Source organism: Eptesicus fuscus, chromosome 6 (assembly GCF_027574615.1).
Source record: "Eptesicus fuscus isolate TK198812 chromosome 6, DD_ASM_mEF_20220401, whole genome shotgun sequence".
Lineage (NCBI taxonomy): Eukaryota > Metazoa > Chordata > Mammalia > Chiroptera > Vespertilionidae > Eptesicus > Eptesicus fuscus.
The window spans coordinates 64,833,331-64,850,520 of record NC_072478.1 but is presented as its reverse complement, the minus strand read 5'-3'; positions in this window follow the sequence as shown (position 1 = coordinate 64,850,520).

Below are 17,190 nucleotides of genomic sequence, written 5' to 3'. Positions count from 1 at the left end.
AGTGCTAGTTGATGGACATGGACTCTGTACTTACGTTCCTGCCTAATTTGCCATTTCAGTATCCTTCACCTTTGCTTCAGACACTCATTATCCCCCTCCTCCAACATTTTTACCTACCTCCTCTCCCATTACAGTACTGCCTACAATCAATTAGTCATCAAGTCTATCAGAAATGTTTTCAAACATTTCTTAAATTGGCTGTTTCCTTTCCTTTTGTTTTTGCAATTGCCATTCCCTCTTGGTATAACTGCTGGATAATTGATTTCCCTGCTTTCTATATTTCTCCTACTCTAATTTAAACTCTACAGTAACTCCAAAATTTTAATATTTCTAAAGAATCCAATTCAGTTGTGTCACTTTCCTGATCACAAACTTTGTTCACTCCTTTTCAAGTAAAAGGACATGCTCTTTCTTCCTGGTATTTGAGGCCCTACACAATCTGTCTTTACACATTTTAGCTATGTTTATTTCCTATATATCCTTTGCTAAACTCCATGTCTCATCTCCAATTTTTATATAAACATTGTGTTTTAAACATTCCATCCACAATATTTTGTTTAGTTGATTGAGAAGTCACAATTCATTGAATTTTAAATATGGCATAGCTTTATTCTCCCCTCCCCGAGTCATGCTCTTACTTTTCCTGAGATAAATCATCCTTGCTCTGGGGGTGTCATCACTTCTTTCATGACATTGGCTGGCTTCTGAAACATGAGGTAATTTCAGTTTTGTGACAGTCTTATTTCAAGACTCAATCCTGATTCAAAGTCTTTTATCTTCCCAGTGTAAGGTAGGGCCTTGGCTCTAGTGACTTGCAGGGGGAGTTGAGGATTGGTTTGTGATCTGCTTTTCATACACCTCTCCCTTCTGCACTAGCTCCTCCAGTGGGGATTGAAAGTGAAAGAGGAAAAAAACTCAGATTTCCTACTCACTCAGGAGAAGTTACTGGTCTCTTCTTGTTTGGCTCATTGGAATGCTGGTGGCAGGTGGTGGCTTCAGCCTGCCCATCAGTGAGGGCCTTAGACGAGCTCTTTATGCTTTCACAGTTCCTTGGAAGGTTTGGCCAAATTGTTTGGTTGACTTCCAGCTATTGGCATCATCATGACACATTTCTTCTGATAGATGTGAGTTTTTTTGTTTTTTCTTTCTTTCACTAGTCTGATGATCTCAATACAACCTGCCCACCTGGGGCAATTCTCAGGCTTGTGGGCATCTGTGGGATCCAGGGTTTCAAGGGAGAATGGTCTGACCCATTTATAGTTTGGCAGTCTTCCCCTGTATCACCTCTCTCCATTTATTTCTTCTCCTGCTTGAGTAGTAGAGGGAGATTGGCTTGTAGCCCGGATGTTCCCCAGATGGCTAATACAGGAACAAAAAGCTGTTTCTATATCTTATGTGGTCAGGGGAAAATTGGCAGTCACTGTTCATGAGCAGAACTCCCTTTTCTAGCCCTTTTCTAGCCTGTTTTCATAAGCATTAACACCACTCCCCTAAAAGGGGACCTTTTCTTTCCTAATCCTGTGCTGTCTGTTATGGTAGCCACTAGCTCCTTGTGACTATTGAGTACTTGAAATCTGACTGGTATTGATTAATATATATTGTAAGTGTAAAACACTTTAGATTTCATAGACAGAATGAAAAAGAATATAAATTTCCTTATTTTCAAAATACTTATTATATATTAAAATATGTTAAATACGTTGCTTTAGATACTATGTTATTAAAATTAATTTCATCTTTTTTTTTACCTTTATTGTAACAATGAGAAAATTTTAAATTACATATGTGGCTCAGATTATATTTCTATTGGATAATGTTGCTATGAGGAACGGAAATGTCAATTAAACCCTACATAAAATGTGTTTTACTTTATAGAATCCATTAAAAAGTTTTCCTTGCCCTAGCTGGTTTGGCTCAATAGATAGAGCAGTGGCCTGTGGACTTAAGGGTCCCGGGTTAGATTCCAGTCAAGGGCACATGTGCAGGTTGTGGGCTTGATCCCCAATAGGGGTCATGCAGGAGGCAGCCGATCAATGATTCTCTATCATCATTGATGTTTTTATCTCTCTCTTCCTCTCCCCTCCTCTCTGAAATAATATATATAGTATATATACGTAGTATTATACATAGTGTATATATATATATATATATATATATATATATATATATATAAAGTTTTCCTCTATTTATGCTGTTCAGTTCTAAAAGCATGAACCATTGGACCAACTGGTCATTCCACCTGGATTATAAGTAATATATGAAAGTCAAGATATTTTTAAATCTGTAAACTTAATAAACATTATACAGGAAAATGTACAGCACTATAAAAACCAACCAATGTTAAGGCATGAAATCAATATATTATTAAGATGTTTTGTGGTAAATTTGATAAAATGGTACAAGTTGTTTTCATCATATTTGTTAGTATTACCAAAATATTGCAATTATTTTTCTAAACTCATCTAAAAATACATCCTTTCCCACAATTGAAGTCTGACTTTAGGTTGAGCACTCCTTACTAAACATTGTTTACATCTACTTATGTGAACAGGGGAATATAGGTTATATTATTAAATGAAATGCACATTTGCAGTTTTTAAATTTAATATGGTAACATTCTAAACATTTATGAATATAAGTCATCATTAACTATAGAATTATATGAATGTATCTCTTTGGAAAGTCATAGAGAATTGCTATAAGAACAGTAGACTCTATCAAGGTAACCTCTATTTCCTTATTACAGTCATTATGAACTATTTAAAAACTTACTTAAAATAAAGTTGTCCTTTTCCTTCTGCCTAGATGTCATATCTTCTTGGTGAAAGAAATGTATAAAAATATTCTCCTTCCATATCTAATTGAAGTGATAGTGTGCCATAATTGGTATTCTGATTGCACTCAGATTCCTCATCATCCCCATTTTTTGTTTCAATACTGTCATTATCACAGTTTTACATTATCATACTTACAGAATTTATGATATATGCAGAGAAGTTGTAAAAGATGAGAATTGTAGTTGTGGAACTTAGAAAAAAATATACATGAAGGTTTCTGAGAAAGACATTTAACGGTGAAGTAATAAACATAAAAATAACTAACAATAAATGGCAATCCAAACAAGATATACATGAAGGAGCTCTTCTAAATCCACAATAGAAAAGTTTGAAATTTCAATATCATTGACCTAATCTATGTTACCTGTTTGACACTAGTAGAAATCTCCTCTGTTTTCAAATTTCAGCTAGATTTTGGGTAGGAAGTATGAAGAGAAAGAAAATGTTCAGACTTTGCTTTGTGTTTTGACCAGGACTTATGCTACAATAGGAAATTCTTTGAAATTATAAAGCACATGACTGTGGTAGCGCTTTCATTCCTTTTGAGCTGCTATTTTGAGCTGCTAAGTGCTGACCACAACACATTTCTATTTAAAATGAATAGTTCTAAGAAAGCTAAAATAACTTTAAAATATGTGTAATTTAAAATGTAAGTACATAGATTTTATTCAAAATAATGCATATAGAATGTATATATCATATTACATATGCATGTGAACATTGTTCCAAAGAAAAATTAGATTATTTTGATCTGCAGAATAATTCAAAATTGTTCATAAGTCAAAATGCCATAGACTAAGAGAAACTGAGCATGTTTCCATTTTGGTAAATTGTAAAATATTGTGCTATAGAATCATACAGATTACAGTTTGTCTCTCTATATAAAAATTAATTCAAAATGTATCAAAGACCTAAATACAAGACCCAAAACAATAATTTACATAGAAGAAAATATAGGTATGAAATATATGGACCTTGTTTGTAGAGAAAACTTTATAAACTTGACCCCAAAGGCAAAGGAAGTAAAGGCAAAAATATACGAATGAGACTATATCAAACTTAAAAGCTTTTGCACAGCTTCTGCACAAAAAAAGAAACTGACAACAAAACAACGAGGCAGCCAACCAGTTGGGAGATGATATTTGTAAACAGTAGCTCTGACAAAGCTTTAATTCCCAAAGTATATAAAGAACTCAATACCAAACATACAATCAAAAAGTGGGCAGAGGACCTGAAAATACACCTCTTCCAAGAAGACATAGGAATAGCCAATAGATATATGAAAAGATGTTCAACCTCAATGGCACTTAGGGAAATGCAAGTCAAAACTATAATGAGATACCACCTTATACCTGTTAGAGTGGCCATTATCAACAACACATGCAATAACAAGTGTTGGAGAGGTTATAGAAAAAAGGGAACCCTCATTCACTGCTGGTGGGAATGTAGACTAGCACAACCACTATGGAAAGCAATCTGGCAATTCCTAAAAAATAAATAAATAAATAAATAAATAAATAAAATAAATGAGAATAGAGCTATCATACTAGCCCACAATCCCTCTTCTGAAAAACTTGAAATCATGTATTCACAAAGATATATGCACCCCTATGCTCATTGCAGCATTATTCAAGGGGCCAAGACATGAGAACAACCAAAGTTTCCTGCAATAGAGGACTGCATAAAGAAGATGTGGTACATATACACAATGAAATACTACTCAGCCACAAGAAAGGATGAAATAGCGCCATTTGTAACAACATGGATGGACCTTGAGAACATTATTCTAAGCAAAATAAATCAGTCAGGAAAAGCTAATAACTATATGATTTCACTCATTTGTGGGATATACTACAGAAACTTGTGAACACAAACAGCAGTGTGGTGGTTGCCAGAGGGAAGTGGGTTGGGGAGAAAAGGGTCCTAAATAAGATGACAGGAGAAGATTTGACTTTCGGTGGTGAGCACATGGTGCAATATACAGGTCTTATAACATAGAAACCCACATCTGAAACCTATATGTTCATGTTAACCAATGTCACCCCAACCAATTTAATAAATATGTATTTTTTAAAAATACAAAGAAAATAAAGTGAAATTGCATGGCCTCTTAACATCTGCAACAGGGCCATAAAACATCAGGAAGACAGAAAGCTCATGAAAACCTGAGCTTTATAGGCATCAGAGATTGAGATCTTCATGATTATTACACACTGTCTTCAACTTCCTATTACTTACCAAATATCCTGATTGCATTTTATGTCCTTGGTCAACCTAAATATCTTAAAAACGGTACCCTTGCTTGAAGTTCATTAAATAGTGAAAAAAATACATTATTTCTGATGTAAATATGTAATTTCTGATGCAATTTAGCCTTCTCTTGGAAAAAAAATTTAAAATGGGGTAAAATACTTTTTTTGAAAAACAGTGTTTGATGTTCCTTAAAATCAACTATTTTTAGATTTTATATCTCTATTCTTTGCTTCAACAATTTTGTATCTCAGGTTTATGATCCTTCAGAAGATTGGATAAGGAGGCAGTTAGAGACTGGATATCAGAATTATCTTTATAAGGAACAGATTTGATGTTCATCCTTTATAGTTAAACAATGAACATAACTTCTCACTGTTACTGTGCAGAGTAGGGGTGCAGGTCCCTGGTGGCAGCAGCCGAGAGAACGGACCTCCAGAGTCTGTGCTTTAAAATGCTTCCCAGGTAAAACTGAAAACTGATGGAGCCAGTTGAAACCAGTCCTCAGTCCACATTGGGGAGTGAGCTGTACAGTTAGTTCCTAGCCCTATTTTAAAAAGTGGCTTATTAGAATTTACATGCCTAAGAGTTTGCTTTCAGTCTTGGCATTTAAAGAATATATTTTAATCTATCACATCTTAATTGGTGACTTCAAAAAGCTGATGTTGCAATTTTATTTTTCATGTATTGAGATAATCTCCTCCTGCTTGATAGAACATACCCTCTTATTTCTGGATGCTTTGAAATTAACCAGGTTAATTTAAGTACTTGATACTATTTATAAACAAACTAGAGGCCCAGTGCATGATTGAATCATGCACGTGTAGGGTCCCCTACACGCTTTCGCTTTCAATCGCTGTGGAGCTGGGTGCCTGTCCGCTGGTGCACCAGGCCTTGCGGAAGCCTCCGGCAGACAGGCACCCAGCTCCCCCGCTTTTGATGGTCTGTGGCAGGACGTGAGCTCGCTGCCCTAGAGGCCCCTTCTGTTCCTTAGCACAGCCATGGCGCAGACGCTGAGCTGGCTGATGCCTGCCATGTTTCGCATGCGCCCCCTGGTGGTTAGCAGATGTCATAGCGACTGGTTGTTCAGTTGTTCAGTTGTTTCCCCATTCCTTCTATTTGCATATTAGGGTTTTATATATAGAGATAATAACTTTTGTATTTAAAGAGATATCAGCCCGGCCAGTGTGGTTTAGTATTTGAATGTTGACTATGAACCAGGAGGACATGGTACTCCCAGTTCAATTCTAGGTCAGGGCACATGCCTGGGTTTGCAGGCTTGATCCCCAATAGGGGGCATGCAGGAGGCACTCAGTGAACAATTTTCTCTCATCATTGATATTTCTATCTCTCCTGCTCCCTAAGAAACCTCCTCTACCTCTAATATTACATTAGTTATTATAGTTCACAAACTGTTTTTGTAGAGGATGTTGGGGTAAAGGGACTGATCCCTTTGCTGAATAAAGATTCAACCTTTATAGTTTGGTATTATAAACCTTAATTAGTGGCCCGGTGCATGAAATTCGTGCATGGGGGTGGGGTGTTCCTCAGCCTGGCCTGCACTCTCTCCAATCTGGGACCCCTCGAAGGATGTCCTATTGCCGGTTTACAGGGATCGAGCCTAAACTGGCAGTCGGACATCCCTCTCACAATCTGGGACTGCTGGCTCCAGCCGCTCACCTGCCTGCCTGCCTGCCTGATTGCCCCTATCCACTCTGCCTGCCGGCCTGTAACATTTTGAATAAATTTTTGTGAAATTAACTTCTTCAAACTAGACTTAGACAACAGTGTTGCATAATTTCAAGGCATAGTGAATGTCATGAAGTCTATAAACTGCCCCCCCCAGCTGGCCTGCTCACCCCCAAAAGCCCCCCCAGCCAGCCTGATCACTCCCAACTGCTCCTGATGGCAGCCTGCTCACCCCCAACTGCCCCTCCTGCTGGCCTGCTCACCCCCACTTTCCCTCCCCACTGGCCTGTTCACCCCCACTTTCCCTCCCCACTGGCCTGATCACCCCCAACTGTCCCCCTGCTGGCCTGCTCACTCCAAACTGCCCCCCTGCTGTCCTGATCACCTCCAACTGACCCCCACTGACAGCCTGCTCCAACTGACCCCCACTGGTCCCTCTGCTGGTCTGCTTACCCCCAATAGCCCCACCCCCCACCAGCCTGATCACCTACAACTGCCGTCCCATCCTGGCCTGATCACCCCCCGGCGACCCAAACTCCCAGCCCCTTTTTTTTTCTTTTTTTTTTGTTTCAGTGCTGAGCAGAGGCCAGGGCTGGCCACTGCCATTTTTGTTGGGATTTATTTATCTTCTATAATTGAAACTTTGTAGCCTTGAGTGGAGGCCAGGGCCATCCAGGGAAGGCAGGAAGCTTGGCTTCCTCCATCACCGGGGCAACCCAAGCCTCCTGCTTGCTCCAGCTCCATGGCCGCCGCCATCTTGGGTGGGTTAATTTGCATACTCACTCCTGATTGGCTGGTGGGCGTGGCTTGTGGGTATAGTGGAGGTATGGTCAATTTGCATGTTTCTCTTTTATTAGTGTAGATAATATGAGTTCAGTTAACCTCATTAGACTCATGTCTCAACATTTAAATTTCCCAATGCAGCAGGCTTAATTAGTGTCCATACTTTTATGCATACTGTTTCTACTGTCTAGCATGTACTTCTTTCTAGCTTCTTTTAGCTCAGATTTACAATAACCAACTGGAATGCTATATCTTCTGTGAAAATGTTTTCTTATTCTACCACAAAGAGCTTTCTTCTTGTTCCTATAGAGTAACTTGAAAAAACATTAAGTAATCACACTATATTGTGGTTATTGGTTTATATATATTACATGACCCAGAACTAAACATCTTAGATAGATAAAAATAAGAAAAATTTTATAGACTTCATGACATTCCCTATACCTTGAAATTATGCAACACTGTTGTCTAAGTCTAGTTTAAAGAAGTTAATTTCACAAAAATTTATTCAAAATGTTACAAAAGTCTCTAATCTCCCAGTTTTACACTTCCTCCTAGTTGTAACTAGTACAGTTATTTGCAAGGAAGACTTAAGGCAAATCTATTTCTGTTTGTATTTTCCAAGCTTTGCCATCTTTCTTGCCATTCCCTAACTTTCATGCAAATTAGTGTATGATGATGTGAAGACATTGAAATATCTATTTTGCATATGGTCAGGGAAAGTTATCTCTATTTCTACATCAGAAGGGACTAAACCTTATAGACCAAATGAAGACCATAGCCAAGCCGGTGTTGCTCAGTGGTTGAGCATCAGCCTATGAACCAGGAGGTCAGGGTTCAATTCCTGGTCAGGGCATATACCTGGGTTGTGGGTTCGATCCCCAATGTGGGGTTGGCACACTGATCAGTGATTCTCTGTCATCATTGATGTTTCTATCTCTCTCTCTCCCTCTCTCATCCTATATAATAAAAGTCTAATCTGCAAAGTGTCCGGTTATCCAGTTGGCCGTTCAACCAATCAAAGCGTAATATGCTAAGGCCACTCAACTGTTCGCTATGATGTGCACTGACCCCCAGGGGGCAGACAAATGACTGGTCAACCAATTGCTATGATGTGCACTGACCACCAGGGGGCAGATGCTCCAACTGGTAGGTTAGCTTGCTGCTGGGGGCTGGCCGATTGGGACTGAGCGAGACAGGCCAGACATGCCCTGGAGCCCTCCCATGGTACCTCCCCAGCTGGCCAACCTCCTGTGTCCTTCCTTGGCCCCGATCATGCACTGGTGAGGTCCCTTGGCATGGCCTGCATTCTCTCACAATCTGGGACCCCTTGGGGGATGTCGCAGAGTCGGTTTTGGGCCTACGGCAGAACGATTGGTCTCTATGGCGTGCACTGACCACCAGCGGCAGACGCTCAATGAAGGAGCTGCCCCCTGGTGGTCTGTGCGCTCCCACAGGTGGATTGTCATTCAGCCAGAAGCTGGGCTCAAGGCTAGAGAGCGCAGTGGAGGCACCCCTGGGGTCCTGGATTACAAGAGGGTGTAGGCCGGGCTGAGGGACCGCTCCCCCCACCCCCCCGCCAACTACCCCCCCCCCTGTGCACAAATTTCGTGCACTTGGCCTCTAGTTATATAATATTACTAGAGGCCCGGCATACGAAATTGTGCGCAGGTATGGTCCCTAGGCCTGGCCTGCAATCAGGGCCATCTTCCCTGGCTGCCTGCAGCTGGCCCCGCCTCCTGCTGCCACCCACCTCGGTTCCCTGTTCGTGATCGTGTGATCGGAGCCTGCTGGCCGGGGAAAGGGACTGAGAAGTGGTCAGTGCGCCTCATAGTGACTAGTCCAGCGTTCATTCTGGTTGTTCCACTGTTAGGGTCAATTTGCATATTACCCTTTTATTATATAGGATTGTATGCTTTAATTCCTCCAATTATACCAGAAACCACAGAAGAATGCTCCTGTGGTTGGGCAGCAGTGACACATACTCCCATCTGCCACTGCTCAGGTGTAGGAGCAGTGCCCAATACTGGGGAGAGGCTAATTAAATTAATTCCGTGGGAAAGTGACAAGATGACTGAGCACAATTTGAGTGCTCCAGAGCCCTTCCCTTCCTCTCCATTTTCAGCATTGTGCAGTCTCTTCTCTTTTGCTTCTCACTCACAAACTTAATAACTGGTGTGTGATACCTGATTCGTTTTGGTCTTCTTGTTTAAGCTGCAGTGTGAATATTTGGCTTGTTCTGTGACTGATGAGTACAGCAGGAAAGAGGTGTAATTGCTTTGATTTCACGGCAGTAAATGGATACTCCCCTTGGAAACTCAACTTGCTTCATTTAGACTCAAACACGTCAGGCAGATGCAGGTGATCAATTCACAGCATATGATACAAGTGAATATCTTTCTCTTTTATGTTCTGTTTTTAATGTAATAGCAAACTAACATCTGCTGTTCTGAGCATCACAGATCTGTTCTTTTGGATGTGAACGTTTGCTGAGCATTGATATTTTACTAAGAATGGAATGTTTGTGGCAATTAGACTATACCATATTTTGAAGTCAAATTCAAATGTTCTTGGAAAGGTAATTTTATGTGTGTGTGACCTACTGAGCCTGAGCTATGATAGATATAGTTATAAAGAAAAGGTACTTAGTTGATAATGTTCTGGGAGTGGGTAAAGGAATAGAGAAGAGAGATTTTTAAAGAATAATTCCGTATTGTCAATAACATATCATACATTCTTTGAGACTGGTCTCTATACAGCACTTTTGTTCCACATAAGGAATGCTGTTCAATACTCTACTCATGAGTATTTGCTGTGGTATTATTTGGTGTATCTGAGAGCCATTTCTACCTATCAAGGTAGACCAGCAAAAGGAAAGTAATAGTAACAGAATATTTCTCTGAACCATAAAGTCATAGGGTTGCAAGCTTCCTAAGTACAGTAGAGAAATATTAGAATGGCTAAATCAAGAGTTTAATTTTTTTTCACTTTAACATGACTAATATTATTTTTAAAGGTAAGTTAGATCATACATTTAGACAGTGGTATAAATAAGATTATATAAGTTACACCTGTTAATTTATTTTTCTGATGAAAGAATCTAGGTTGCAATGCAGATCTTCATGTCTTGCTGGCATCACATTGGTAGTTGCAAAAAGGACACGGTGAATCAGTGTAACTAAGGATGCATAGCATCACATTTAAAAAATGCAACCCAATGTGCATCTTCTGCCTCATTCACGTGCTATATTAAAAAAACACACAAAATAATAGACAAAACCCAAACACCCCTGATTATAAAACAAAACAATAATAATAATCCTATTATTCTTGGCTCTCATACTTTATTTTAACTGAAAACTCTCAAAATTTCAAGCCCATTTGATGCTGAACATTATTTTTTAAAGCACAAAAAAAATAATACATTTTTTATTTATGAGAAAAACCATTTCTCAATAAAAATTAAGAAAACAACAACCAGGATTTTCCGTTAGTTATAATGGTGGCTTTGGGCATTATGCCCTGTTGTCAATCAATTTTCCACCCTACAGTCCAATATATTTTTGCTAAAAATTTACTTTTACTTAATAGCTTATGTGTAGGGTGCCCATTCGTCTTCATATTCACATACTCAGGAGAACTGTAAATTATATACTATTTTATAAAGAATTTGAGGAGTTAAAGTAAACATTAAAAAGTTGAAAGATCAAAAATTTAATTTTTTTATTTAATCAATAAAAATGAAGCACCTGTTTTGTCATAGTATAAAATAATAATAATAAAAAGTCAGGAATATGGCACTGTATTACTGAGGTTTCTAAAGTTATCAAGCATTCCTGTTGAGAATGATTGGACCTATCAAGATATAAAAGAGCAGCTGGGGACATTTGAAGTGGCAATTTATATTTTGTGCAACCCTAGCCAGAGACGTGAGCAGCAGCATGAAATGGTAAAAGGATGTTTAAATCAAGCCAGGATGCTCAAAAATCTTATCAAAAAGACACATTAGTATAAAATGGGAATCTTAATACAATTAAAGATACAAATATTTGGTTGAGATATTTATAATTTCAATTAATAGTTATTCAGAGCACTAGAAATAAAACTCAATATTTAGATTATTTTTATCTCCATTACTTTGGAAATATGTGATTAGTGATTACTACATTTATTTATGTTTTAAAGATGACCTACAGTTGAAAATAGAAACTATCATTGTGTCAATTAATCTTTATTCAATTGACAAGTACTCTTTTAAGCAGAAGATCGGGGGAAAATAACTGATAAGGGAGAGGAGGGAGTAAGGGAGCCTGCCTGCTCAGTTTTAAATGTATTTTACCTACGAATAGTGGCAAAGATTAATGCCCATTGTGGTAATTCAGTTTGAAGAATATATCAAATTATCTTTGTGCATTCTTTTAAAGATGCAAAACCAAATTGAGCAAAATAGCAGAAAAATAGTTTTCATTGGGAACCCAAACTCTCCTCTTTTTACTCTGTATTTAAATGTTCAACATATTAACAATTCAAGTTGCTGTCTAAAACGTATATGATCATTTACTAAGTATTTCCATAGCTACTTTGAAATGTTGTAAAGTTTCTTTTCTTCAATGCAAGCTAAATATTTTGTCTAATTAATTATATTAGCTCTAACTCTGCTTTTCTAAATGACAAACAAAAAAGTAGGTGATTGAGAACTTTCCCAAAATATCAAATTATGTGCGATTAAATCTGATTTGTCAAAATTTCAGCTATGGTGTATTTAATAATGGGATTTTATATACCTGATTTCATAGAGGAGCAAATCCTTAATTACCTTGAATGGATCATGCTTAGAATTGTTTCTTCTATTACTCAGAGCTTATTGGTATTATCCTACTTTATAATAGAGAAACATGCAAATTGACCGCACCTCCGCTATGCCCATGATTGGGCCTGCGAGAGGCTGGGGGTGGGACTCCAGGTGGCCTTTCCGGCTGTTGAGAAGACCAAGATGGCGGCGCCCAATCTTCTTAGTTCCAGGGGTCCTCGCATGATCCAGGCGGCGATCGCCACGGGGGGGCGTGCCCGGGCACAGCATGGCGCTCCCACGGTGATCCAGGCAGCGATCGCCACCCGGGGGGGCGTGCCCGGGCACAGCATGGAGCTCCCGCGGTGATCCAGGCAGCGATCGCCACCCGGGGGGGCGTGGCCGGGCACAGCCCGGCTCTCCGCGGGTGATCCAGGCAGCGATCGCCACCCGGGGGGGCGTGGCCGGGCACAGCCGGGCTCTCCGCGGGTGATCCAGGCAGCGATCGCCACCCGGGGGGTCGTGGCCGGGCACAGCCCGGCGCTCCACGGGTGATCCAGGCGGCGATCGCCACCCGGGGGGCGTGGTCGGGAACAACCGGTCGCTCCGCGGGTGATCAAGGCGGCGATCGCCACCAGGGGGGCCGTGGTCGGGCACAGCATGGCGCTCCCGCGGTTATCCAGGCAGCGATCGCCACCCGGGGGGGGGCGTGCCCGGGCCCAGCCGGGCTCTCCGCGGGTGATCCAGGCAGCGATCGCCACCCGGGGGGGCGTGACTGGGCACAGCCGGGCGCTCCGCGGGTGATCCAGGCGGCGATCGCCACCCGGGGGGGCGTGGCCGGGCACAGCCCGGCGCTCCACGGGTGATCCAGGCGGCGATCGCCACCCGGGGGGGCGTGGCCGGGCACAGCCGGGCGCTCCGCGGGTGATCCAGGCCACGATCACCACGGGGGGCGTGGCAGGACTTGCCCAGCCGCTCCCAGGGTCCCTGGGAACATTGCAGGCATGTGGTTGCTGAGACCCAGACCAGGCCTCTGGCCACAGATTCATAGCTTTGCAGAGACCTAGGTCAGGGATCTGCTTTATCTGCAGAGAGACGGAGGTTCTGCAGTGCCCCCAAGACGTGGGTGGGCCCAGCCAGGGATCAAGGGGCATGGAAGGACTCCTGGCCGAGGGGCAAGGACCCTCACTCCTGAGGCGGGGGTTGAGGGGTGGAGCCACCTCAGTGAAGGGGTGCTGCACTGCAGGGTACTGGACTGACTGACGTGATTCAGAGAAGCTCCCAGTGCTAATGGGCCTCGCTCAGGTGGCCTTCACACTTCAGAGGCAGTGACTCCTGCTCCTGCCTTCACCCAAAAGCAAGCTCGCTACACCCTGCCCCATAGCAGAGCATGCCTAGGCAGTGAGTGGGAAGCCTTCCACCTGCTTCGGAGAAGGGGGGGCAGTAAAGAATGGGGGGAGAGGAAAGAATGTGGAGCATCCGCAATGAAGAGGTGCTTGAGAAAGAGGCTGGGACACTGGAAGGTTTGTTCTGTTTGCTGGGCCACTGCCCCTTAGGAAGCGCAAAGAGCATGGCTCTGAAAGGCTTCCTGTGTGCTCTGAGGGCTTCCTGAGTCAAGTTCCACAGCCAACTGGAATTGGCCTCAGTTTCCTGGTCTGTAAAATGGATGAAGCGTGTCCCAGTGCCTTCACTGAGCTTTGATGGCCAATTGAGATACTATATAAAGAAAATGAGGGAAGAAGTGAGAAAGAAAAGGAAGGACAAAAAAACACAAAAGAAAGATTGAAAGGAACCTGTAAACCCATTGTCACTTAAATAGGGAATATAGTCAGTAGTGTTGTAATGATGGTATGATGCCAGGTGGGTACTAGAAATATCGGGGAACACTTTGTAAAATATATGATTGTCTAACCACTATTCTGTAACTAATATAAAACCTGAAACCAATACAAAATAATGTTGAATGTAAAGAAATGAAAATTGGAGTGAAATTTTTATAAATTTCAAAGATTAAATAAAAGCTGTAAAGGAAGGAAGGGGAGAATAAAAAGTGTTTTTCATTTTGCCACTTCATTAAAAAGATAGTTGTCTTTATGTGGTGCTTTTATGCTTTTCTAAGTCATTATCTCATTTTAATTTCCGGGCAACTTAAATACAAGATAAGTATTCCCTCCACTATTTAAAGAAAGGAAATCTTGGTGTCTGGTCCTAATGATTCAATCGTCAAGCCCTTATTGTAAAGCAGGGTTAGTAAAATTTTCTGTGCAGGGTCATATCTATACTAATAAAAGCCTTGGGGGTGATCAGGCCAGCAGGGGAGGGTATTTGGGGGCAATCAGGCCCGCAGAGGAGCAGTTAGGGGTCAATCAGGCCAGCAAGGAAGCAGTTAGGGGGCAATCAGGCAGGTAGGTGAGCGGTGAGGAGCCAGCGGTCCCGGATTGTGAGAAGGATGTCCAACTGCAGGATTAGGCCCGATTCCAGGAATCGGGCCTAATCCTGCAGTTGGACATCCCCCGAGGGGTCCCATATTAGAGAGGGTGCAAGCTGGGCTGAGGGACACCCTCCCCAGTGCACGAATTTCGTGCACCGGGCCTCTAGTTATGGAATAATTGTGTAAAGGTGTAATTATTTTGAAACTATTAAGTAGAAGTATAAATTAAAGTGGCTTTTTAATTTTTCAAGATTCTGTTTTCATCTATTGTCTGCATTGAAATCTGAAAGCATTCTAGTCTGTTTGTATCATTCTGTAGTTCAGAGGTTTTTTACTGGTTGTCCTTGATGACATGTCATAGAATAGACCTGACTGATGAATTTGTAAACTGAGGGCAATTCTCTAGGGCAGAACCTGTGTCATCAGACCTTTTCTTCCCCATTATAGAACACAAATTGAATGCAACCAAGGGAAGGTGATGTATAAGGATAACCTTGAGCCATGCTAAAACAATGCTTGATAGTAAAGTAAATTATCTCACAAATTGTGGTACTCAGTATTATTAGGGACAGATTATTTAGACTGTACCATTGAATTTTGACCCTCAGTGAGAAGTTCTGATAAAAAGGCCCATGTTTTTTCCTTCGACAATCTAAAGTGACTTTTGATTCTTGGCTGCCAGGGTTTGACAGTGGGATATCTTCTAATTTAAAATGATGGTCAGACAAACACTTGAAACAGCCTGGTCAGCCAGAATATACTCAGAATACGTCACCTGGAAGATTCCCTTTTATTGTCCACTAAGGTAACATTTAATTCATTGTGGCTTTTCTTTTCTGGAGCTTGCCCAAGATATCTCTTAAAGTGAACATACATCTCAAAGATATATTATTCAAAGAGATAATTTAAATACTACTAAATTTATAGAGTAACTGCAAGCACGTTGAATAAATTCTGAGTTCCTGACCTTGGGAGAGTCATAGTCTATTGTAAGTAGACATAATAAAAGGCATGACACAAGTGTGTGTTGGAGGAGGTCACTGAGAGGATGTGGGTGCTGGGGCCAGGCAATCAGAGGCTCCTGCCCCCTCCCCTCCTTGGAATGTGCATTCTGCCCACCATTCCTATATACTGCGAGCTGTTTCAAGGAGATAGACTTGAGAGAATGAGGTGTTGAGACCCTCTGGATTGAATATGTGACAACCCCATTAAGGCCTCTGTATAACCTTGAAGATTCTCATGGATAGATGCAGAGGTCTTCTCATCTTACAGGCACCTAGGACAAGCCTCATATAGAAGTTCCTTTGCTTAGTAACCTGCCATCTACCCATCTGCAGTAGGCTGCCTCTTTCTTCAGTCTCCTTGCTCTCCAAGTCCAGAGTCCAGTTTCAGATTTCACCCAGGGAACTCTGGAAGTTGTCAGTGACAGTGAGCTGCAAGACTGCAGATAATTTTATATTCAATAATTATTTTTCTCTTATTAATTTTCTACAAATTTGAATGAAATCTGAAGTTAATGAGCAAATACTATTTTTCTTCATAAAATAACACCCCCTTCTTTACATTTACTGTTAGAAAGAACAGCTATTTTTTTTTTTCCTGAGAGGAAAAGCGACCTTGAGATTGGCTTTCGCATTAGGGGGGTGTCTTCCTACAATTACTAGTAACCTCTTTATTATTGAGCAGCATTAGAGTTGATGAGTGAAGGAAGTACAAGTGAGGATATGAGAGTGAAGGGGCCAGTTACTCTTCCTTTATTCATATTGACATTAACAAAGAGGATGCTAATGCTTAAAGAATTAGCTTATATTTATTGTTTAATGTGGCCCAACTGCCCTGCTCTACATACGTGATTTCATTTTATCCTCATAACAATCCAATGGGTTGGGCATTGTTATTTTTACAAATAAGGAAAATTAGAGAGTTGACTTAATTTTCCCAGGATCACAAAGATAGATCTAAATAGCCAAACTAAGATTTGAACTCTAATACTGCAATTTACCAGAATTTTTAATGATATATCTATAATGTAGAGGATGGGGCAAAAGTATATTTATAGTTGTGAGTATATGAAATAGAGTTTATTCATGAAAACCTTTTATTTCTCTAGGAAGTGTTTTAAATACACATAGGAAGTATCCAATACATTTTAATAAGGCCAAGGATTAAGTAAAGTTCAAAAATTATTTGGGATCATAACAATATTATTGATCACTATGTTCCTGGTTTTAAACATGATGTCTATTGCGTACAGAAGCTTAATAAATATTTATGGAACAAATTTTTTAAATGAGTGAACTAGAAACAGACAGCTTATTTCAGAAGAAGTGGTATCGATAGCAAAGTGCTTTTAAGTAGTCTTTCAATAGCATGCAAGCCAAAATGGAACCCACTCTAAAAAACTTTTATTT